This window comes from Bombina bombina, chromosome 5 (assembly GCF_027579735.1).
Source record: "Bombina bombina isolate aBomBom1 chromosome 5, aBomBom1.pri, whole genome shotgun sequence".
Taxonomy (NCBI): domain Eukaryota; kingdom Metazoa; phylum Chordata; class Amphibia; order Anura; family Bombinatoridae; genus Bombina; species Bombina bombina.
In genome coordinates this window covers 757,360,631-757,384,730 of record NC_069503.1, presented here as the reverse complement: position 1 = coordinate 757,384,730, position 24,100 = coordinate 757,360,631, and positions in this window count along the sequence as shown.

The following is a 24,100-nucleotide window of genomic DNA, read 5'->3' as shown; positions in this document are numbered from 1 at the left end:
ATTCTCATATTACTATTTGTAATTACCTGCAGTGCGACCCCATACTCATAAGTTGATCCTTACCCCAGTTCTTATTTATATATCATTGTTCTTTTATATAATCCAACGCGGCATATTGAATATAACACTGAAAAAATGGGACTAACCATTTGAGATCCAAAAGTGGTCTCACAGAGTCCATGGCTGCCCTCTGTACCACCACTTTTCTATTAGAATTGGGAGGTCCATGAGTGGCCTCAGCTGCTAATTAGAGGGCAATAAGTTTGGGAGGCAAGCTCTATGTCCATTAATAATGTTTCATATGGCCTTATACATGTATGTTGTCATTTGTGTTTTGATTATTCAAGTTATTTATTGGGAAACTATTCTCTTTGTATACAGATTGTCTGGCTCTGTTATGTTTGCTTGCTCTATTTTGAATCCCTATAAAAATATAATAAAAAATAAAAAATAAAAAAAAATTCTTAGAAAGACCTTTGCATTGGTCGACAAAATCAAACAAGGAACTATCCTCATAGGAGGAGATTTCAATCTAGTGTGGGACCCGGAGGTAGATAAGAAATTTGCTGGTTCGGGTACTGGAGATGCCCATGTTAATTCATCTGCCCCAAGGTTTCGAGATTTGATGTGCCAGTATGACGTCTGGAGGTCGCTACACCCTTCGGAAAGAGATTATTCTTATCTATCCCCTACACATAGATTGTATTCTCGGATAGATTATTTCTTTGTGAATTCCTGGACATTAAATGATGTTTGCACAGCTAAGATATCTCCCTGTTCATGGTCAGATCACAATGCGGTCTCCATTACATTGCCTAGCAACACGACCCTCACATCTAGACCTAGTTGGAAATTTCTGCAATTCCTCTGGACAGACCCCTTATTTCAGGGATCTGTACAAGAGGCAACCATTGATTTTTTCCAACACAATTCAGAGTTAGATACCTCCCAACAGACTAGATGGGGTGCATTTAAAGCATATATCCGGGACTTCTGCATTAGCAAACTGGCCAAGATCAAAAAAGATAAGGGAGGTCCCCTTGGTAAATTAATGTGTGACCTCCGAAGTGCAGATAGACAGAACAAAATTAACCCCACCCAAACCCTTTCAGAGGAAATCTCCCACCTTAAGTCCCTTATTAAAGAACGAGAAACTGAAAGAGTCCAAGAAGCCACACAACAGTTTAGACAACTCATGTACTCCAAGAGTAATAAAGCGGACTCGCTTCTAGCAAAAAAGCTATGACAAAGAGCAGCAGCAGCACGTATCCCCTTCATGTCTCATGAAGGTCGAACAGCAATTACCCCTGCAGATATCGGTGCCCTATTTTCGGACTTTTATTCTAAATTGTATGATATAGAGGGGCATGAATGCCCCGAATCGGCTACTGTTCAAGATATATTGGACTTCTTGTCCTCCCTAAACTTACCAAAGCTGGTAGAAACGGACAGAGACATACTAACACGACCATTCTGCTCTAGAGAGATTGAGAATGTCATGAAGCTGATACAAAACAACAAAGCCCCTGGACCGGATGGCTTCACGGGGACATTCTATAAGAAATTGAAACCACAGCTTATAGGAATACTGAAAAACCTCTTTAATGAAATTAGAGAAACGGGTGAGATTCGTAGGGAGTTTTTAGAAGCAACCATTATTCCCATCCCTAAGCCGGGGAAAAATCCAACAGAATGTAGTAATTACCATCCTATTTCTCTTATTAACCTAGACACTAAACTATACAGGGAGTGCAGAATTATTAGGCAAGTTGTATTTTTGAGGATTCATTTTATTATTGAACAACAACCATGTTCTCAATGAACCCAAAAAACTCATTAATATCAAAGCTGAATATTTTTGGAAGTAGTTTTTAGTTTGTTTTTAGTTTTAGCTATTTTAGGGGGATATCTGTGTGTGCAGGTGACTATTACTGTGCATAATTATTAGGCAACCTAACAAAAAACAAATATATACCCATTTCAATTATTTATTTTTACCAGTGAAACCAATATAACATGTCAACATTCACAAATATACATTTCTGACATTCAAAAACAAAGCAAAAACAAATCAGTGACCAATATAGCCACCTTTCTTTGCAAGGACACTCAAAAGCCTGCCATCCATGGACTCTGTCAGTGTTTTGATCTGTTCACCATCAACATTGCGTGCAGCAGCAACCACAGCCTCCCAGACACTGTTCAGAGAGGTGTACTGTTTTCCTTCCTTGTAAATCTCACATTTGATGATGGACCACAGGTTCTCAATGGGGTTCAGATCAGGTGAACAAGGAGGCCATGTCATTAGATTTTCTTCTTTTATACCCTTTCTTGCCATCCACGCTGTGGAGTACTTGGACACATGTGATGGATCATTGTCCTGCATGAAAATCATGTTTTTCTTGAAGGATGCAGACTTCTTCCTGTACCACTGCTTGAAGAAGGTGTCTTCCAGAAACTGGCAGTAGGACTGGGAGTTGAGCTTGACTCCATCCTCAACCCGAAAAGGCCCCACAAGCTCATCTTTGATGATACCAGCCCAAACCAGTACTCCACCTCCACCTTGCTGGCGTCTGAGTCGGACTGGAGCTCTCTGCCCTTTACCAATCCAGCCACGGGCCCATCCATCTGGCCCATCAAGACTCACTCTCATTTCATCAGTCCATAAAACCTTAGAAAAATCAGTCTTGAGATATTTCTTGGCCCAGTCTTGACGTTTCAGCTTGTGTGTCTTGTTCAGTGGTGGTCGTCTTTCAGCCTTTCTTACCTTGGCCATGTCTCTGAGTATTGCACACCTTGTGCTTTTGGGCACTCCAGTGATGTTGCAGCTCTGAAATATGGCCAAACTGGTGGCAAGTGGCATCTTGGCAGCTGCACGCTTGACTTTTCTCAGTTCATGGGCAGTTATTTTGCGCCTTGGTTTTTCCACACGCTTCTTGCGACCCTGTTGACTATTTTGAATGAAACACTTGATTGTTCGATGATCACGCTTCAGAAGCTTTGCAATTTTAAGAGTGCTGCATCCCTCTGCAAGATATCTCACTATTTTTGACTTTTCTGAGCCTGTCAAGTCCTTCTTTTGACCCATTTTGCCAAAGGAAAGGAAGTTGCCTAATAATTATGCACACCTGATATAGGGTGTTGATGTCATTAGACCACACCCCTTCTCATTACAGAGATGCACATCACCTAATATGCTTAATTGGTAGTAGGCTTTCAAGCCTATACAGCTTGGAGTAAGACAACATGCATAAAGAGGATGATGTGGTCAAAATACTAATTTGCCTAATAATTCTGCACTCCCTGTATTCAAAGTTGATTGCCAATAGAATTGTCCACCTGCTCCCCAAATTACTACACCACGACCAAGTCAGATTTACATTGGGTAGACAGGGACCTGATAACACAAGACAACTGATCTCAATTTTCTCTGAGGCAAGCAGACTGGACATTTCTATGGTGGCCCTGTCGTTGGACGCTGAGAAGGCCTTCGACAGGGTCAGGTGGGAGTATATTTGGGAAGTCCTTCAATCTTTCAAGTTCCCTGAACCCTTTACTGCAATTAAGCCTTTGTACTCAGCTCCACATGCGAGAGTGAAGGGCATGGGATTTTGTTCCCTAGAATTTCCAATTCATAATGGGACTAGGCAAGGGTGCCCCCTCTCGCCGCTTATATTTGCACTAGCAATAGAGCCTTTTGCTCAGGCAATCAGGCAATTGGACGTGATTACTGGGATTCCCATCTCATCGCCTCCAGAAAAGATAGTCCTTTTTGCAGACAATGTGACCTTGCTCTTAACGTCACCACTGACTTCCATACCCGCAGTTTTTTTTTTTTTTTTTTTTTTTTTTTTTTTTTTTGGTTTTCAAAGCTTTATTGAAGGAGAAACAGAAAATACACAAAATACGTGCATCAAAAGTCATGAAATACAGAAATACTTGTACAGATGACTCCATGGAGTACATTGATTGCATAAAGATAAAGTAGCAGTGAGTGGGCTAGGTATAACAAAGAGTCCATATAAAAGTCTGAAAGCCCGTTCATGTTCTTCTCGATGTACTATAGCAGTATTATAACTATATAACAATTTTAATCAGAAAAGATATTGAACGTCGGTCATGGGGCAGCTGGCAAGCCCATGCCCGAGAAGTAAGAAAGGGAAGAAAGAAATGTGGGAAAAGAAGGAGGGAGATAAGAGAAGGAGAAGAAGAGAAAAAAAAAAAAAAAAAAAAAAAAAAAAAAAAAAAAAAAAAAGGGGGGGGGGGGGGGGAAAACCCCAGGAGGTAGGGGAGGAAGGGGAGAGGGCTGGGGGGAAAGAAAGAGGGGGAGAGGGGTAATTGGGAAGGGAAAGAGAGGAGGGGTAAGGAGGTAAGGAAGTTATATCAAGCTCGTCTCTTAGAATGAGGGGGAGGTTCTATGTCAGACCATATTGTAGACAGCAGGTCTGTTGTGCCTTTTTTGTCCATAAGGGTTTAGGCCGTCCAATTGCGGTCCGGCCCACCCTGTTTCCACCTCTCCAGCATATATTCATATATTTCTATCCTGTCGTCTCTCATGAATCTAAATCTCTCTAGTAGGAGGTATCTGTCTACCTGGTCGGCCCAGTCACTCAATGTAGGCACGTTCGCACTCTTCCAATTTTTGGGGATAAGGGATTTCGCGCTGTTGAGCATCAGGAGGAAAAGGTATTTCATGGCCTTGTCTTTAAATTTGGGAAGGTCATGATACAAAAGGAGGCCGGGCGCTCCAGGCAATGAGGTCCCGACCACTTTCTCCATGGCAGCCATCACTAAGTGCCAGTACGGTCTTATAACGTTACAACCCCACCAAATATGTAGAAGGGTACCTGATTCCCCACATCCCCGCCAACATCTTCCATCTGTCTGTTTATAAATTTTTTGTAATCTGGCAGGGGTGAGATACCATCCTGACAAGTATTTGAAGTTAGACTCCAGTACTTTTGCTGAGACTGATGTCTTTACGTGCGCTCTGAATATTTTCCCCCAGTCTTTATCTGTCAGGGGTAGGTTAAGTTCTCTATTCCATTGTCGTGTATAAGTAGGCAGTGGGGTGTCAGTATGTGAAGAAAGCAAGCGGTAGGCAATGGAGATCATGTGTTTAGGTGTGTGCGGGAGTAGACACAGGGACTCGAAGGTGGTTGGGTTCCTAGTAATGTAGTGCGGTTTTTTATGTGTCGTCAGATAGTGTTGAAGTTGAGTGTGAAAGTACCAGGAAAGGGCAATGCCGGAGTTTTCTAGTTCAGCCCTAGTTCTAAGTTTTTGATCTGTGGTGAGCCGATGGAAAGAGACTTGTGACACCTGTGTTTTATCCGCCATTACTCTCTGTGAACAGGTGAAGGGTATATCTGGGTTGCTTAAGAAGGGTGTGAGAGGCGAAGGGCTTGTGGAGATGTGTGGGTGTTCTATTAGCAATCTATCCCAACATGTAAAAAACTCTCTGATGAAGGGGTAATTGGTGATAAGTTTCGGTCTGGACTTGGGTGAGATCCACCCCAGCAGACCAATGTTCTGCTTACCTAAGATTATTTTGCAAACCTGGACCCAGGTTTTATCCTGAAGATTATGACACCACTCCGCTTGCATACCCGCAGTTTTTAAAGTGATTCGTCACTTTGGCAAATTGAGTTATTATAAAATTAATTATACTAAGACAGAGGTATATCCCATAAAGATTGATCAATCCATTTTACTACAGCTCCAATCCCTTTATTCATTTTCTTGGTCCACACAAAATCTTAAACACTTGGGTATATTGCTAAGTGCAGACCCTGACCAAATTATAAGGGATAACTATGGTTTACTACTTTGCAACCTTCGTTGCCTGATAGAAAAGTGGGATTTTAAGGAGCTTTCTTGGTTAGGGAGGGTAGCCTCAGTTAAAATGTCTCTGATTCCGAAGGTTTTGTACATATTCAGATGTATCCCACTTAATGTTCCAAAATCTACTCTGTTCCAGATACATAAATTGTTCGTCGACTATGTATGGCAACAAAAGTCACACAGGATAGCCTATAATATACTAAACAGACCTCTTCCCCGAGGGGGGAATAGCCGCACCCAATATCTTCACATATTATGAAGCAGCAAGGTTATCTCATAACACCGAATGGAGTATTAAAGATGACAGACCAGGCTGGTACCTCCTAGAGGCCTCAGAGATACCAGAAGAGCTGGGATTAGTAAACCTTATTTGGATTCCCAATAGTAATGTACTAAAACCCTATCTACATAATGTTGTGGTGAAACATAACTTGATAATGTGGGAATCCCTCAGAACCCGACTATTGATTGCCCCACATCCCTAACCAATACACAGTAAAGTGGGTTTATTTTGGGACCTTAACAATGTTCACTCAACAAACTGGGTTTCAAAAGGATACTCCATAATTGGAGACTTCTTTGACCAATTTCTAAATTTAGACCTTCCAACAAGTCAAGTCAAGTTTAATCCAACTTCCCCCTGGTTCCCATTCAAATCTATGAGAGTTTTGAGTTTTTTGAGGGCATGGGGATTTTTCACAACCCCTGTTAGAAATACCACTCCATGGGAAGCTGGTTGGAGTAAGGGTACAAAATACCCTAAGCCGCTTGCGCTGCATTACAATCTGCTCTTATCTGACCTCACCAAGGGAATACCCTGGCAATATAAGGCATGGATTAGGGAAGTGGGCAGTAACATATAAGACCAGGACTGGGACATTGCTATTTCCCTTACGAAACGAACTATACACTGTGTCACAATGCTACAAGTTTACATTAAAGGGACAGTCTACCATAGAATTGTTATTGTTTTAAAAGATAGATAATCCCTTTATTACCCATTCCCCAGTTTTGCATAACCAACACAGTTATATTAATATACTTTTTACCTCTGTGATTACCATGTATCTATGAACCTTCTTCCAGCCCCCTGATCACATGACTGTGACTGTTTATTATCTATTGTCTTAAATTTAGCATTGTTTTGTTCTAAATCTTAAATAACCCCCTGTGCCTGAGCACAGTGTTATCTATATGGCCCACGTGTACTTTCTGTCTCTTTGTGTTGAAAAGAGATTTAAAAAGCAGGTGATAAGAGGCAGCCCTCAAAGGCTTAGAAATTAGCATATGAGTCTGCCTAGGTTTAGTTTATACTAAGAATACCAAGAGAAAAAAGCAAATTTGATGATAAAAGTAAATTGGAAAGTTGATTAAAATTAAAAGTCCTATTTGAATAATGAAAGTTTAATTTATACTAGACTGTCCCTTTAAGGTCCTATTGAAATGGCACAGAACCCCTGTCAGACTAGCCAAAATGTGCCCAGGATCTTCACCCCTATGTTGGCGAGAATGGTGAGGTGCAGGAACTGACCTCCACATATGGTGGGAATGCCCGAAAATAGCTTCCCTTTGGAGAGTAGTCAGCGAAATGTGCATATCCCTGCAATTGACGACCCAGATAACACATATTAATGCCCTTTTCCATATAATGTTAGGAAATATAACTTTAGCGTCAAAGACACTACTGGTATACATTTTTACGGCCACCAAGTTATGTATTGCGCGATCTTGGAAGTCTCCAGAACCCCCAAGCCTATCTGAAATTAAAAATGTTATAGACTACATGGCAATAATGGAGAGATATTTTTTTAACTCGATAGATCAGATGGACACCTACTGGCTAATATCGGATGCTTAGCTGAACAAATAAAACACCCTACTCGCTTAGATAAGATTAAATTGTCGTTGTCCCCTTTTATTTTTTTTTCTCTTCTCCCCCCCCCCCCATCCCTCTATCCTTACTTAGGTATCCTTTACCCTCCAGTCCTTTGATACCTGTTCCACTCCCTTAACACCTATATCATAATTTTTCCATTCTTGTTGACCCAATAATGGATGACCACCAAGTTCTTTTCTAGGAAAGATTACTTATTTGATTGGTATTTCAAATCATAGTCAGTTACTCCAGATCAAACCACCAAAGAATATACAATTGTTTACTTCATGAGCTAATGACATACCTTATCTACATAACCCTTATTTAAATCAGTTGACCATCTCCTGTATCAATATACCATTTCCGTGTAATCTTGTATATGTTGTGATGGATGTTTATGATTCATGTAAACTGTTTATTCTATGTTATTGTATATGTTGAAATGGATGACGTAAATTTAATAAAAATATATGGAAAATATTGTTTTTTCATCTTCCTTAAGCATTGAAATAAAAGTGTAACAATTTATATAATAAAAACAAAACAACATACTTATTCTCAGGCTAATCGTTGCCTTGACTACATAATTTTTTCTACCATTTACTTGGTAGTTGAATATCTCTTTTATCATATTTTTTTATTGGACCCCAATTACTACAATTCTTCAATCTGCTGTCTATTTGTAGTGCTAACCACATTCTCTATCTTTAATCTTTTGAAATGGCATTGTAGTGCTGGAATATTATAAGCCAGAAGATTTTATTTTATTAAAATTCTCTTTATTGAAACAGCTTTGAAATGTGCAATTTAATCATGTAAGTTCACATAGGATATGTTACAATGGATTGTACATAAAATGAAACACAAAATAAACAGAAACACACAGAAATATAAGGTCCATCATTCAGATCCATTATGGTTAGCTGTCTTAGTTCAAAAAGAACACGGGCCCCATTACATATGCGGCGTCGCCCGCAAAAGTCGGCATAGCATACAAGTTACGCTCGTATCTTTCACCCTAACAAACACTTAACGCATGCGCAATCACATTCATATCAGCCGCAAATCTCAAACAGTTAAATCTCTTCTAAGCACTTTATTATTAAAAACAGTAGTATCTTCCCTCTGCAAGTGTGTCAAACCAATCACAAAGAGCACAACATCTCACCTGCAGCCTTTAAACACCTGACAATGCACACCCTCATTAGCCACCATTTTTTCCCTGCTTTACTTGCAATATCTATACATACAGCATCGTGGGGCACAAGGGGTGCTGGAAGGCCTACAAGCCCCTGTTGTGGAGGATATACCTGCTGCTGCTGGGGATGCTCTCTCTGCTGCTGATATTGTTGCTGCTGAGGTCCCTGGTCATGGTGCTGTAGACGTCCCTGCTCCTGCTGCTGCTGTCCCTGCTCCTGCTGCTGCTGTCCCTGCTCCTCCTGCTGCTGTCCCTGCTGCTGCTGGTGGTCATAGGCCAGCAGGGCCTATAAAACGTCGGCATCAGCAGAGGGGAAGAGCAAGGGCACCAAGGATCCACAGGGTTAGGGTCATCCTGTTTGAAATGACAGAGGAGGAGGTCAGGGAAAAGTATTGCTTGACTTTTGCAAGCCTCATTGACCTATATGAGGTCTTGAAGGAATAGGAACCGAGCTCTGACTGGTGTGCAGAAGCTGTTGTGTGTTGTGCACTTCCTGGCATCCGGCTCATTCCAGTCAACAGAGGGCTTTGTGTCTGGCCTAGTGCAGTCCACCTTCTCCAGGCTCCTAAGGGAGGTTTTGACTGCTCTAGATAACCAGACACAGTGATACAGCGATACATTCATTTCCACCATACCCCCCAGGATTGGAACAGTCTTAAACAAGGCTTTTATCGACTGGGGGGTATTCACAATGTCATGGGGGCAATTGATTGCACACATGTGTGTATTGTGACCCCACATGAGGAGTCATTCATCTATAGCAACAGGAAAGGGTTTTACTCCTTGAATTACCAGATTGTCTGTGATACCACTCTGAAATTCACACATGTGTATGCAGGCTTTCCAGGGAGTGCCCATGATTCCTACATCCTGTGCCAGACCTCCTTATTACTGCTTTTTGATTCTGGAACACTCTCGGGAGGTTGGCTGCTCGGTGAGAATGCACTTCCTTCATTCTTTCTGTATTTTTCTCTTAAAGGGACACTAAACACAAAATAATTATGTCATGTTTCAGATAGAGATTACAACTTTAAATAACATTACAATTTACTTATATTATCTAATTTGCTTCATTCTTTAGATATCATTTGTTTAAGAAATAGCAATGCACATAGATGAGCCAATCACATAAGGCATCTATGTGCAGCCACCAATCAGCAGCTACTGAGAATATCTAATTTGCTTGTCAGCAAATAATATCAAGTGAATGGACCAAATTAGATAATAGAAGTAAATTATAAAGTTGATTAAAATTGCATGATCTATCTGAATCATGAAAATATAATTTTGTCTAGACTAATCCTGTCATCAATGTATATTGCTTACAATGCAGCAATTTAATGTTCTTGAAAAATGCATCTTTTAAATTAAATCCATGTTATTTCCCTTTAAGCACATGATTAACATGTAGTAATCAGAATACATATGTTACATGACAGGTGACGCAGGGTATGGCTGCAGACCATGGCTGTTAACCCCCTTGGCACACCCACTTACAGAGCCACAACTCAGGTACCAAAGAGGCCCTCATACGTACCAGAAATGTCATAGAAAGGAGCTTTGGCCTACTCAAAACAGGATTCAGGTGTCTTGATTTGACAGGCGGAGCTTTACAGTATAACCCCAACAAAGTGTGTTCCATTGTCAATGCATGTTGTATTCTACACAACATTGCTGCGGACACACATATATTGGGGGACATTGAACCAGAGCAAGATCAGCAGCTGGTTCCTGTACCTGAGTATGTGGACAGGGAGACACTGAGGGGGAATGAAGTGAGGGACTTTGTCATCCGTGAATACTTCACTTGTAAGTTACTTGTTTATAAGCACAGTAAACCGTAATATTCACATGTATTATGATGTTTGACTGTACCTCACCAACCATTGCATGTGTATATATCATGTCTTGCAGAATTACATACTGTGGATTTCCATTAAATGTAAGTGAAACTACTACATCCCACCCCTACCCCTTAACCACCCTAATTACTGAAAATGTCTCATTATTTAATTCATGTTTAGGTCACAATGATTATTGGACTATCATTATTAAGAAGAATGGAAAAGGATGTTTTTTACCTTATCTTCACACCTTATGAAAATATATAATTATTATTTATATATACAGGTATATATACCCATGTGTCAATTTATATTGGATGTGAGAAACATTGATTTACATCTTATAAGTGAATATTACTATATGTACCCTTCATACACAACTATATAATGTCAGTTATAGTACATGAATGAATGTCATAAACATGATAATCTCAACTGTTTTTTTTTTTGCAATTTCAACACAGGTCATATTATCATGTTTTAACAATATTAGTGTAATAAAACACACCTCACATGGATGTGTATGAGAATTACCTGGCAAATAACAAACAATGTTTATGGGGAACTATAATAATATTTATTTATTTTTTGGCTTCTCGGATGAGGTAGCTGAGGTGCCTGTAGTGGATTTCCTTGTTCTCTTGGTTTTAGCAGATTCTGGTGTTTCTGCTGGTGTGCTGGCCACAGATGTCCTGCTGGTGTGTAAAGTGCTCAACCAACACACCCAAGAGTTGATTTTGTTCTTTCCATCTATTGTCCATCTGCATCTGCATATCAGACAGAATTTGCATCATCTGTGACTGGTTTTGAACACTTGCACTTAATGATGCTGCCATGTCCCTCTGCAGCTCTATGCTGCATTTGTGTAACCTCTCTTGGCTCCTTATGAACCTTTCTTGGTTCCTGAAGAACCTCTCTTTGCATGCTCTCAGTGCTTTTAACGAGCCTCCTCTGGAGTGCAATGTATTCCTCACCTAGGGGAGAATACAATGCATCCACAGGCTCTTCAGCAACAGGGCTGCCAGTTGCTTGGGGGGCAGGTTCAACTGTAGCTTCTGCTGCTTGAGTCTCAGGTTCAACTGCATCTTCTGCTGCTTGAGGCTCAGGTTCAGCTGCATCTTCTGCTGTTTGAGTCTCAGGTTCAGCTGCACCTTCTGCTGCTTGAGTCTCAGGTTCACCTGCATCTTCTGCTGCTAGAGGGGCAGGTCCATCTGTATATTCTGCTGCTAGAGGGGCAGCTGTAGTTTCTGCTGTATTGCCATCTGCAGATGGTTGAGCTCGTCCAATGGATGAGGATGGTAGAGCTCATCCAATGGATGAGGATGGTGGAGCTCGTCCAGTGGATGAGGATGGTGGAGCTCTTATGGTTGATTGGTAGTCCCACTGATAACCAGTGTGTGACCACCCAGCCTCTACAATCGGCACTCCTTGTGACATAGTCTGTGGGTAATATCCAAAACTGACATGAGATTGTGTTGTGGGGGTGTAAATTCATGGACCCTTTGTGGCTGTCTTGGCTACCTCTCAAATCCAAAGGAAGGATATTCCTTTGGCCAAGAATCTTGCCAGGGGTCATATGGCAATCGCGGTTGCATCACTCTTGGGTCCTCAACTGAAGCCATCCAACTAAGATCATGCCTGGGAGCATACTGTCCGTGCGGTTGCCTGAAGACTGGTGGTGGAGGTGGTGGTTGTGGTGGTGGTTGTTGTGGTGGTGGTGGTGGTGGTGGTGGCATGGCTGTTTGTATCCTTGTGACAGGAGGTTCTGTGGAGGAGTCAAAGGATGAGAGGGATTAGTACAGTCAGATTTATGTCCATGTGGGCATACAATGTACATTGATACATGCTAGGGCCTATATTGATTCTCATGTCAAACTCTATAACATGCATGTGCACATTTTGATTTGTTCTATGAGGGATTTATATATGAGCAGTATACATTGATGTCATTCATACGATAGTTATGTGTACATGTGAATGATTAAATAATGTGTTCTTTAAGTGACACTATGGTCATACAATTTACTTTAGCTTGATCTAGGCACAGAACCTGCTTTATTGAGCTAATAGTATTGTGATAGCTATAGTGTCCATTTAATGAAAACTCTACATGTGGCCTGTGGCCCAGTGTTAATCTGAGAGTGAGACATGTTAGTATTGCACTATTCCACCTCATATCATGAATTGCATTGTGTTATGTAGCAGTAATGTTGAGTATAATTGTAGATGTTTTTGTTAGTATGCCAAATACCATGCTCCTCATTGTGTACATGAATGTGTGATATTAAAGGATGTTGTATCGCAACTACATATAATACAGGTGTGTGGGATGTTACTCACCAGCATGATGTGCTGTGGTTGCAGCCCCTGAGTCACGAGCCCCTGGAAGTCCATGGACTGTTGTGATACTCAGGGACCTGTGTATAATCTCCTGCCAGGTGTTGGGCCACCGCCAGTTCCCTTCTGGTGGACAGCTTCCTGCCTCATCTTTTCTTTGACCCGCCTCTTGCAGTCATTCCACCTCTTTTTCAGGCCCTCTACAGTCCTCCTCTGCAGGGCCACATTGTTGATGGCATCCTCTACTGCCAGCTGATAGAGAATATTGGCACTCTGATAGATTGTTTATTTAGGAAATTAAAGTATATAATAATCCCTGGTGCTGCACCTTGGTAGTATACTGTATAATACTAAATAGGGAGGAGGGAAGAGATGGGGACAAGATGGGGTTAAGTAGTACTCATTCCTATTGTGAATAGTAATAGTGCTGAGAAAAACTCAGCCAAGTGTGTACAAATTGTTTTCTTAAAAACTAATTTATTAACAATTATTAAAATGAAGGATGTAATAAACATTACATACACTAACAAGGGATAAACCCAGTTATCTCCTCTAACCCCAAACTCACAGTTATAAAGCACAGAAGGACGCACAGACAAACTTCGGCTTCAGGTGCCAGGGATGGCCAGAACTGCGCTCCTCACAGACTAAACACTAATGTGGTTTGAAAAATTAATAAAAACAACACAGTCACACATCCTTTACTGCCGACCATGTAGTCTTTCTTCTTTTGGCACTGCCTTTGCCTTTCTCCTGTCCAAAGAGGGCACTGTAATCGTCCATGATGGCCTGGATTAGAGCAACATTTTCAATAAATGAGAAGTTGGGACATCTCAGCCTCTCATCCTCCATGGCCACTTGGCCTCCTCCCTGTGATGTCCCTGGTGTGGGTTCCTCCTATCCTCTCCCTCCTCCCCATGTGCACCCTCTGTCCCTCTCCTGGATGTGCCTGCTCTCTGGGGCTCTCGGACATCTCCCCTCCCATCATCCCTTCTGGCTCTCCCTCTCCCCACTCCACTTACTCCCTGAGGGGGACCCTACTGCTCCTCCTGTCCTCTCCAATACGCCCCCTCTCCCCTCCTCCCCTCATCCCTACCTCTCCCTGCCATCCTCACACTAATCACACTACACACACTCCCACTCACTCCCAGTTCAGTCACACACAATCACAATCAAACACTCAGCCTATCACACTGTAAAACTAAACAAAAATATGTGAGGTGTTAGAAAAAAAAGTGTGGTGTATTTGTATATGTATATATGCAAAATGTGTGAATATGTGTAAGTGTACAAGCTTACTCAGTCCACCAATGTGACCTAACTAACTATTCTGTTTACGCCTCTCTCTCTACTCTCACTAATCCTCCACTCCTGGGCAGAGTGCTGTAGCTCAACGAACAATCCAAACACAGTGAAGAAAATGGCGGCTGCGCATGGGTTTATATATGTATTTGAAAAGCGTAATTACGTGTCGCATTTTTTATTTAATTCCAGCTTTTACGCGTGTTATCCTCATTTGCATAAAACTACTTTTATTGACACTTTCCATGGACATAATACTGGCGTAAGCTACTTGCGACGACAGAAATGTGTATTTGCGCACATTTCTGAAGATCGCCAGTTTGTCCTACTTACGCCAGTCTAGCATCTAACGGCGCCGTATATGTAATAGGCCGATGTGTGAGGTAAAATTACGTGTGGTTTGGGTTTCAGCACTTGTGCCGAAGCCTGTGCCGTATATGTAATCGCTCCTCAAAAGTCTGCCTATCATGCTTAACATGTCTATATCCTTTGTGTTTGTATTTTTTTTACAGGTAAAAGAGCTGATTACTTTAGGGCAAGGCCCAGCAAAAGGCCCTTTAAAGGGCTATTGGTAGTTTAGGCTAGGGTTTGGGGGGGGGGGGGGCTTTTTTATTTTAATAGGGCTTTTTTGTACTTTAGCTAATTTAATTTAATTTATGTAATTGTATTTAATTTTGTTAATTTATTTAATTATAGTGTAGTGTTAGGTGTTAGTGTAACTTAGGTTAGGTTTTATTTTACAGGTAAATTTGTATTTATTTTAGCTAGGTAGTTATTAAATAGTTAATAACTATTTAGTAACTAGTCTATCTTGTTAAAATAAATACAAACTTGCCTGTAAAATAAAAATTAACCCTAAAATAGCTACAATGTAACTATTAGTTATATTGTAGCTAGCTTAGGGTTTAGTTTATAGGTAAGTATTTAGTTTTAAATAGGAATAATGTAGTTAATGATTATTTATTTAGATTTATTTAAATTATATTTAAGTTAGGGGGTGTTAGGGTTAGAGTTAGACTTAGGTTTAGGGGTTAATAACTTTAATATAGTGGCGGCGACGTTGGGGGCGACAGATTAGGGGTTAATAAATGTAGGTAGGTGGCGGTGATGTTAGGGACAGCAGATTAGGGGTTAATAATATTTAACTAATGTTTGCGAGGCGGTGTGCTGCGGTTTAGGGGTTAATATGTTTATTATAGTGGCGGCGACGTTGGGGGCGGCAGATTAGGGGTTAATAAGTGTAGGTAAGCGGCGGCGACATTGATGGTGGCAGATTAAGAGGTTAATAAATATAATGTAGGTGTCGGCGATGTTGGGGGCAGCAGATTACGGATTCATAAATATAATGTAGGTGGCGGCGGTGTCCGGAGCGGCAGATTAGGGGTTAAAATTTTTATTATAGTGTTTGCGATGCGGGAGGGCCTCAGTTTAGGGGTTAATAGGTAGTTTATGGGTGTTAGTGTACTTTTTAGCACTTTAGTTATGAGTTTTATGTTACGACGTTGTACCATAAAACTCTTAACTACTGACTTTTAAATGCGTTAGGACTCCTGGAGGTAGAGGGTGTACCGCTCACTTTTTGGCCTCCCAGGACAGACTCGTAATACCGGCGCTATGGAAGTCCCATAGAAAAAAAGACTTTACGAAGTTTACGTAAGTCGTTTTGCGGTAAGGCCAAAGAAGTGTGCGGTGACCCTAAACCTTCAAGACTCGTAATAGCAGTGGGCGTAAAAAAAAAACAGCGTTAGGACCTCTTAACGCTGCTTTTTTACCATAATGCACAACTCGTAATCTAGCGTAAGTCAACTGTGACAACAATAACCTCTATAACAGAGTGAATTACCACACTTTTGATTGCAATATTCCCTCTCCTGTATCCCCCCATTCCGCACAATTAAACATAGCTTATGGGGTGTACCTTCCATATTGTGGGGTTAAGTGTGGACCATTCGCCTCTCAGAGAAGCGGATAGCATACATTACGTTTGCAAGATATACGCCAGAAGATTTATTTCACCTTTAAAGCCAACAACACCCTAGGGAAGATTAAACAATCTTATTTTTTGCATTTACACATAAAGCAGCCACCTACTTTTCTGGGTATTTTCTTACTCAGTTGAAATGGCATTTATAATGGTAGATAAGAAAACATTATAGAGACCAGATACCTAAATATATAATGGCTAGTGACAGACATGTCATTGGTCAATTTATTGGTCAAAAACATATTGCATTGAGCATATAATTAACAGAAACACAACACGGGAGTAGTGTTCTACAGAGGATTGTGGAAAACTTAATACCAACTCGAAACCTGTGGTTGATCAGCTGTCCTGGGTGAGGAGTCTATGACGGTACCCCATATACATACTGACAGCGGTCCATAATAACAGCAGCCGGAGGGTCACAGCCGGGAGGTGTTGTAGCAAGATTTGTTGTACTAAGGCCTGCTTTTCTCTTGTATCCTGTAAGTGCAATATGTATTGTTAGGTGTCTGACTTAATAAATTGATGCTGTGAGTCGCTGTTGCGTCTGTCCCCTTTGTGTGTTTGTCTTTAAAGGACACTTAACTCAAATTTTTTCTTTCGTGATTCAGATAGAGCGTGCAATTTTAAGCAACTTTCTAATTTACTCCTATTATCAATTTTTCTTCGTTCTCTTGCTATCTTTATTGGAAAAAGAAGGCATCTAAGCTAAGGAGCCAGCCAATTTTTGGTTCAGACCCTGGATAGCACGTTTTTATTGGTGGGTGAATTTATCCACCAATCAGAAAGAACAACCCAGGTTGTTCACCAAAAATGGGCCGGCATCTAAACTTACATTCTTGCTTTTCAAATAAAGATACCAAGAGAATGAAGAAAATGTGATATTAGGAATAAATTAGAAAGTTGCTTAAAATTGCATGCTCTATCTGAATCACAAAAGAAAAAAATTGGGTTCAGTGTTCCTTTAATATAATTAACAGCATTTATAGCAGAAACAATTCAAATTTCAGAAAACAACAATAACATTGTATTAGAATATCATATATGTAATATAAAAAAATAAGCCAATTAATCTGGGGTTTAGGCACAGATCTGCATAAAACATACATACTTTTAAAGCCTGTGTCTTAGCAAAATGTGCCTTGTTTTGCAGTAAAGAACATACCTCTTGAAAAAGCTTTTTGAGAATGTTTATCTTAATTCCTGTGCTGTGGCCATTTGTGATCCTATATAAATGAGTCCTGCAGGCAATAAGTATGTAGAATGTCGCATGGTCAGGTTCAATAAAAAAAATTGTAATGTAAGATTAAGCATATGGAATTTTTGCAGTTAATATCCCTTATAACTGTAGTCTCGGCAAAAGAGTTAATTAGAAGAAGTTTGTTTATTTTTACATTTGGATACGTTATTGTAGTATAAACATCAATTTACAAATATATATATATATCCAAGTTCTAAAGCTGTGTAACCAAATTTATATAATTAAAGGGACACTGTACCCAAAAATTTAATTTCGTGATTCAGATTGATTACTCCTATTATCAAATGTTCTTCATTCTCTTGGTATCTTTATTTGAAATGCAAGAATGTAAGTTTAGATGCCGGCCCATTTTTGGTGAACAACCTGGGTTGTCCTTGCTGATTGATGGATAAATTTATCCACCAATAAAAAAGTGCTGTCCAGAGTACTGAAACAAAAAAAAAACGCTTAGATGCCTTCTTTTTCAAATAATGATAGCAAGAGAACGAAGAAAAATTGATAATAGGAGTAAATTAGAAAGTTGCTTAAAATTGCATGCTCTTTATGAATTACAAATGAACAAATTTGGGTTCAGTGTCCCTTTAATCATTTTGAGGAATGATTATCACAAATAAAGGAACATTAAACACTAAGGGGTTAATCACAAAGAAATCGTATCTAATCATTTTCAACAGAAAAACATCATTAAAGTATATAGGGATTTTAGCTAAGGGAATGAGATCAGCCCCTAAATAAATTTCATATACTCCATCCTCTCTAATTCTAGGTGCCGTCATTTTGGAAGATATCTGAAGGAGACATGTTAGTCTTAGAATGCAGTAAAAAGCTACGTTTAAACATGGCAGCACTTATGACTAAAGGGTGGCCGTGAATAACCTCAATACTATGCTTATAAAATGTATTCAGTGTTTAATGTCCCTCTAATCTAGCTGTGTCTAACTTCTGCTCATAGCTGTTGCGGTGCATTGCTGTATTTATGATAAATGTACTGTGCACATTGGTCAATCATAGGGTTCCATTTATTAGCAGAAAAGGCAACTTTGTAGCACCAGCATTTTTTGAGCCGGAAACTGTAGTTAAGTAGTGGCGGATTTCAATCATCTGAATTCAATCCAATTGGGATGACTGACAGCCCCTGCTTGTGCAAGCCACAAAGTTCGGCTTGTGCAATGTTAAATCCATAGCCCACTCACCAAGAGGCTGGGTGGACAAGGTTCATGATAGTGAACCCCTTCCACCCGGCCCTTGATAAATGGAGCGCATAATGTTTATTTTTCTAAGGACAGGATTGTGATAGTTATTTTTTACACTGTTATCCTATATTATAAAAGGCCAGGTATGTTTGTCCGATGCAGTCATGTGCAGTAGAGACTGCAGCGTGAGACAAACATACTGGCCATAAGGAAGGATCAATTCAAATAATCCACAGGGGAAGACAGAACCTCTCTCCAAACTTTGGGGTGCGTAAAAAGGGATTAGCCAGATGCCAACATCGCTATAAATGATCAAAAGATTTCCAGTCTCCAATTTACAAGTTAAAAAACCTTTATGCGCTTCAACAGGGTCCATAATACAGCAACAATGTTTCAAAGTGAGGGTCAGACAGCAGAGTGGGGGGGGGGTGGAGGGGGCGTGAGCAGGGGGGCGTAAGGGGATGGGGCGGGAACGAGGGGGCAGGGGGGACGGGAGGGGGGACAGGAGTGGGTGGGACTGCATCACTACAGGAAAAAAAAAAGTTGAGAGTGGCAGTGAAGGAGGGAGGGAGAGGGAATCCAAGTGGATGGGGATTTTGGACTATTATATAATAAAGTGTTCATGTCTTGCATAATCCCCTCTTCTGTTCTAAAGGACAGATATGGAAATAAAGATCTTTAGCTGTAGTGGAAGGAAATTCTAAGACTGGATTCCTTCAAAGGACCTTAAACAGCTTTAGTTTTTGTGTAAAAATTGTGCTTTGTTCCACGCTCGCTAGGAGGCCAAAAAGCTCATTCTCTATTCTGCGAGTGCTGCAAATCAATAATTGGCTTAGGCAATTTGCAGCATTGTGAAAACCTAGGTTACAGATTTTGCTTTTTGGCCTTCTAGTGAGCATGGGACAAAGTAAATTTTTTACACAAAAACAAGAGGAAAAACAAGAGGACTTAATGTCTCTTTAACAGTAATGTTTGTTGCTTCCTGCATTTCCAGCTATGTGTTACAGTTGGAATTTGTGCACTAATACAACACTTAAATTAATTTTATCATTACATTAACATATCCCATTAAACATTTAAATATGTGTGGAGAAAAGCGGGAGAAGCTGTATACAGCAGTATTCAAAAAGAAAAGTGAATAACTAGTGCTCAGGTCCTGTGGGTACAAGAAGGAAGATGATAGGCACAAGGTAAGCAGACAAGCGTAGCAAGCTTGAACACTGCACAGAAAACTCCCTGCATTTGGACCAGTGCCATTGTGGCCCCAGCAACGGCATTAAACAGGAGGAAACAGACACGGGATTCCGTCATGTCAGTAGAGAGAGAAGGGAAGGCATTGAGCACAGACAGGAAAAGTACAAATAAAAAACAAATAGGACTAGCTAGAGTAATAACATTAAATACATACATTACTTAACACATACTTGGGAGCTGACAGGGGACGAGTTATGCTGTCTGGGCACAGTGTCACTGCTGTTCAAACACAGGATATAGGACAAGGGATCTGTCAGGTTGAAGGTCCTTGTAACTCAATGACTGATCAGTTCCCCTTCTATTATTTATACAGTACCCACAGTGATCGCTCTTAGAATATTTGTTTTCAAAACATAGCTGCAATAACTTATTTTGATTAATACACATGTATATTTTTATTATATTCATAGACTATACATTACAAGAAATAACATTACTATAACACAGAAAATGAATATGAATTTATATTGCAAAAAGAAGCTACTGTGTACGATGATTGCGATATATGGTGTACTTATTCTGGACTATAAAGGGATATAAAGGGCACGTTTTTATTTATTTATTTATTATGGTACTTTAATCCCTTAGTGACCACAGCACTTTTCAGTTTTCTTACCGTTAAGGACCACAGCTATTTTTACATTTCTGCTGTGTTTGTGTTTAGCTGTAATTTTCCTCTTACTCATTTACTGTACCCACACATATTATTTACCGTTATTCTCATATTAAATGGACTTTCTAAAGATACCATTATTTTCATCATATCTTATAGTTTACTATATTTTTTTTTATAAAATATGATGAAAAAATGGAAAAAACACACTTTTTCTAACTTTGATCCCCAAAATCTGTTACACATCTACAACCACCAAAAAACACCCATGCTAAATAGTTTCTAAATTTTGTCCTGAGTTTAGAAATACCCAATGTTTACACGTTCTTTGCAAGTTATAGGGAAATAAGTACAAGTAGCATTTTGCTATTTCCAAACCCTTTTTTTTTCAAAATTAACAATAGTTACATTGTAACACTGATATCTGTCAGGAATCCCTGAATAACCCTTCACATGTATATATTTTGTTTTTAGTAGACAACCCAAAGTATTGATCTAGGCCCATTTTGGTATATTTCATGCCACCATTTCACCACCAAATGCGATCAAATAAAAAAATCGTTAACCTCTTGTCAGGGTTTTTTCCCTGTTGTGTTTGCCATGTGCTGCTGGCAGCCATTTTACGCACCTCTCTTACTGACTATGGTGCATTGTGGGGGATGCTGCTCAATTCCTTCACTTCCTTTTATGGCCAGACTGGTGTGCATCATCCATGTGAGACATGATGCAGTCTAAGAATTGTGATGTCATCACTTATTATTTAAAGGGCCTCTGTTAAGTATGCTTTGCCTTTGCTTTGTCTCAGACCTGTTTGCGAGAGTTCCTGTGTATTACCTGGCTGCCTGACGTCCTTCCTGGTTCCTGATCCCTGACTATTCGCTTTGGCTCCTGACACGGCTCGTCTGACTACCAGCTCTGGTTTTGATTCCTGGCTTGTTATTTGACTTGTGGACTTTTTATTATTTTTTGCTATTAATAAAGATGTGATTATTTTTGCACTTGAGATCCCCCCCCCCAAACAGCTCCTTAACCCTCTACTTAGCTGCCACCATCTTGGGTACTGGCTTTTGTTGTTAATAATTAAATAATACCCACATTTTCTGTAGTGTTGCTGCCACTCCCTCAATACTCTACCCCCCTCCCCTCCAGATCCCTTGCCAAATGTTGATTCCCCCTCCCACTCCCTCCTCATACAATTTTACACTAGGCAAATGATGCAGCATGTGTGTGCACTCCCCTACACCCCTGCGCGTTCCCACACCCCTGCACGCACTCTACCTAAACAGGATCCAGAACTTAACGAACAATGGGCCGCCCACCCGCCTCCCTGCTATGGCTCCCACCCACCAATGATCGTCAAGATCAATGGCCGATGCAGAGAGGGCCACAGAGTGGCCCTCTCTGCATCGGTGGGTAAAAAAGGTATTGCAGTGATGCCTCAATAGCAAGGCATCACTACAATACACTAAAAGTGTCTGGAAGCGATCACTATCCCTTCCAGCGCTTCACACCCCAGAGGACTTGTCAGGCACGTCCTTGTTCATTAACTGAAACCCAATGGAGGACGTGTCTGACACGCTGTTCTTGAGTTTAAAGGGACGGTAATCACCTTGTTTTTGCAATACATTTCTGTTTTGTTGCTATAAAATAATATTCTTTTTACTGCAATTATTTTTCAATAGTCAAACTCCACCCTCAATTTGCCTTATTTGGGGCTAGATTACAATTGGAGTGCTAATTTATTGTGCGCCCATAAATGGGCAAATTCACACATTTACGGGCACGCGATAAATAACCAGCCATTACAAGTGGTTGTTTATTGCTACTGCGAGCTTGTGGTAGCAATTAGCGCTCCGAAAATGAACCAGGAGATCAGATCTCTGGTTAATTTTCTAAATGTCCCCACTTGCCCCCAAATTTCAGTGTAGTGTTCTTTAAAAAAAAAATAGTAGCATCTTTATTTATTAATAAAGTAACTGCACAAATCAGGGGTTAAAGTTGGTGGGTGTTAGAAAAATAACGGCACTGAAAAGTGCTTTTACATTGCTGTCTATGATGAGTATATGGCCAGATCAGATACACAAGTAGTATATTAAGGATGTGTGCTGCAAATGCATTTAATATACTACTTGTGTATCTGATCTGGCCATATACTCATCATTGACCAGTACTAAATCCTTGAGCATACACAATCCCTTGTTAATTATATTTATACTCATATACCTCCAAGGAGGAGTAAACTTTCTAGTGACCCTCGCAGTGGTCCTATTAGCCTAATACATTATTTGTCCTATTTCAATTATAGCACCATCCTGGTTAGTGTTTTTAATCTTTCTTGTTTTCCGCAAATTTTTAGCACTGTGAAATGAATAAATGTTAAGTTTTAATTTAGTTTAGTGTTAGCATAATTGGAGACTTGTGCTGTCTCTTTAATATTGTACCACATTAAGATCTACATACATAATCATTTGTTATTTGCTCTCGAGTGCTATAAGTGTACCCTTTTTTGGTGGTTATTCCTTTAACCACTTCTAGCCTTCTATATTTGTATTTAGTACACAGCACCATAGACTCTTTTACTATTAAACATAGATCTGGAATATACTCCAGAGTACAGTATATTAAGAGATCTAGAGCATCTTCTCAATCCACACAAGTAGTGCCATTGGTTCTCCTCTTTTGTTCTATATTATATACAAATATATTTATGTGTTAATATGTATATATACACATATAAACACATAAATATATATGTATATAAGCATATACATATATACAATGCCTTGCAAAAGTATTCACCCCCTTGGCATTTTTCGTGTTTTGTTGCCTCACAACCTGGAATTAACATGGATTGTTTGAGGATTTGCATCATTTAATTTACAGAACATTCCCACAACTTTGAAGATTTTTTTTTTTATTGTGAAGCAAACAACAAATAGGACAAAATAACAGAAACAGTCAATGTGCATAACTATTCACCCCCCTAAAGTCAATACTTTGCAGAGCCACCTTTTGCGGCAATCACACCTCCAAGTCGCTTTGGATAAGTCTCTATGAGCTTGCCACATCTTACCACTGGGATTTTTGCCCATTCCTCCTTGTAAAACTGCTCCAGCTCCTTCAAGTTGGATGGTTTGCGCTTGTGAACAGCAATCTTTAAGTCTGACCACAGATTTTCTATTGGATTGAGGTCTGGGTTTTGAATAGGCCATTCCAACACATTTAGATGTTTCCCCTTAAACCACTCAAGTGTTGCTTTAGCAGTGTGTTTGGGGTCATTGTCCTGCTGGAAGGTGAACCTCCATCCTAGCCTCAAATCACGCACAGAGTGGTACAGGTTTTGTTCAAGAATATCCCTGTATGTAGCACAATCCATCTTTCCCTTAACTCTGACCAG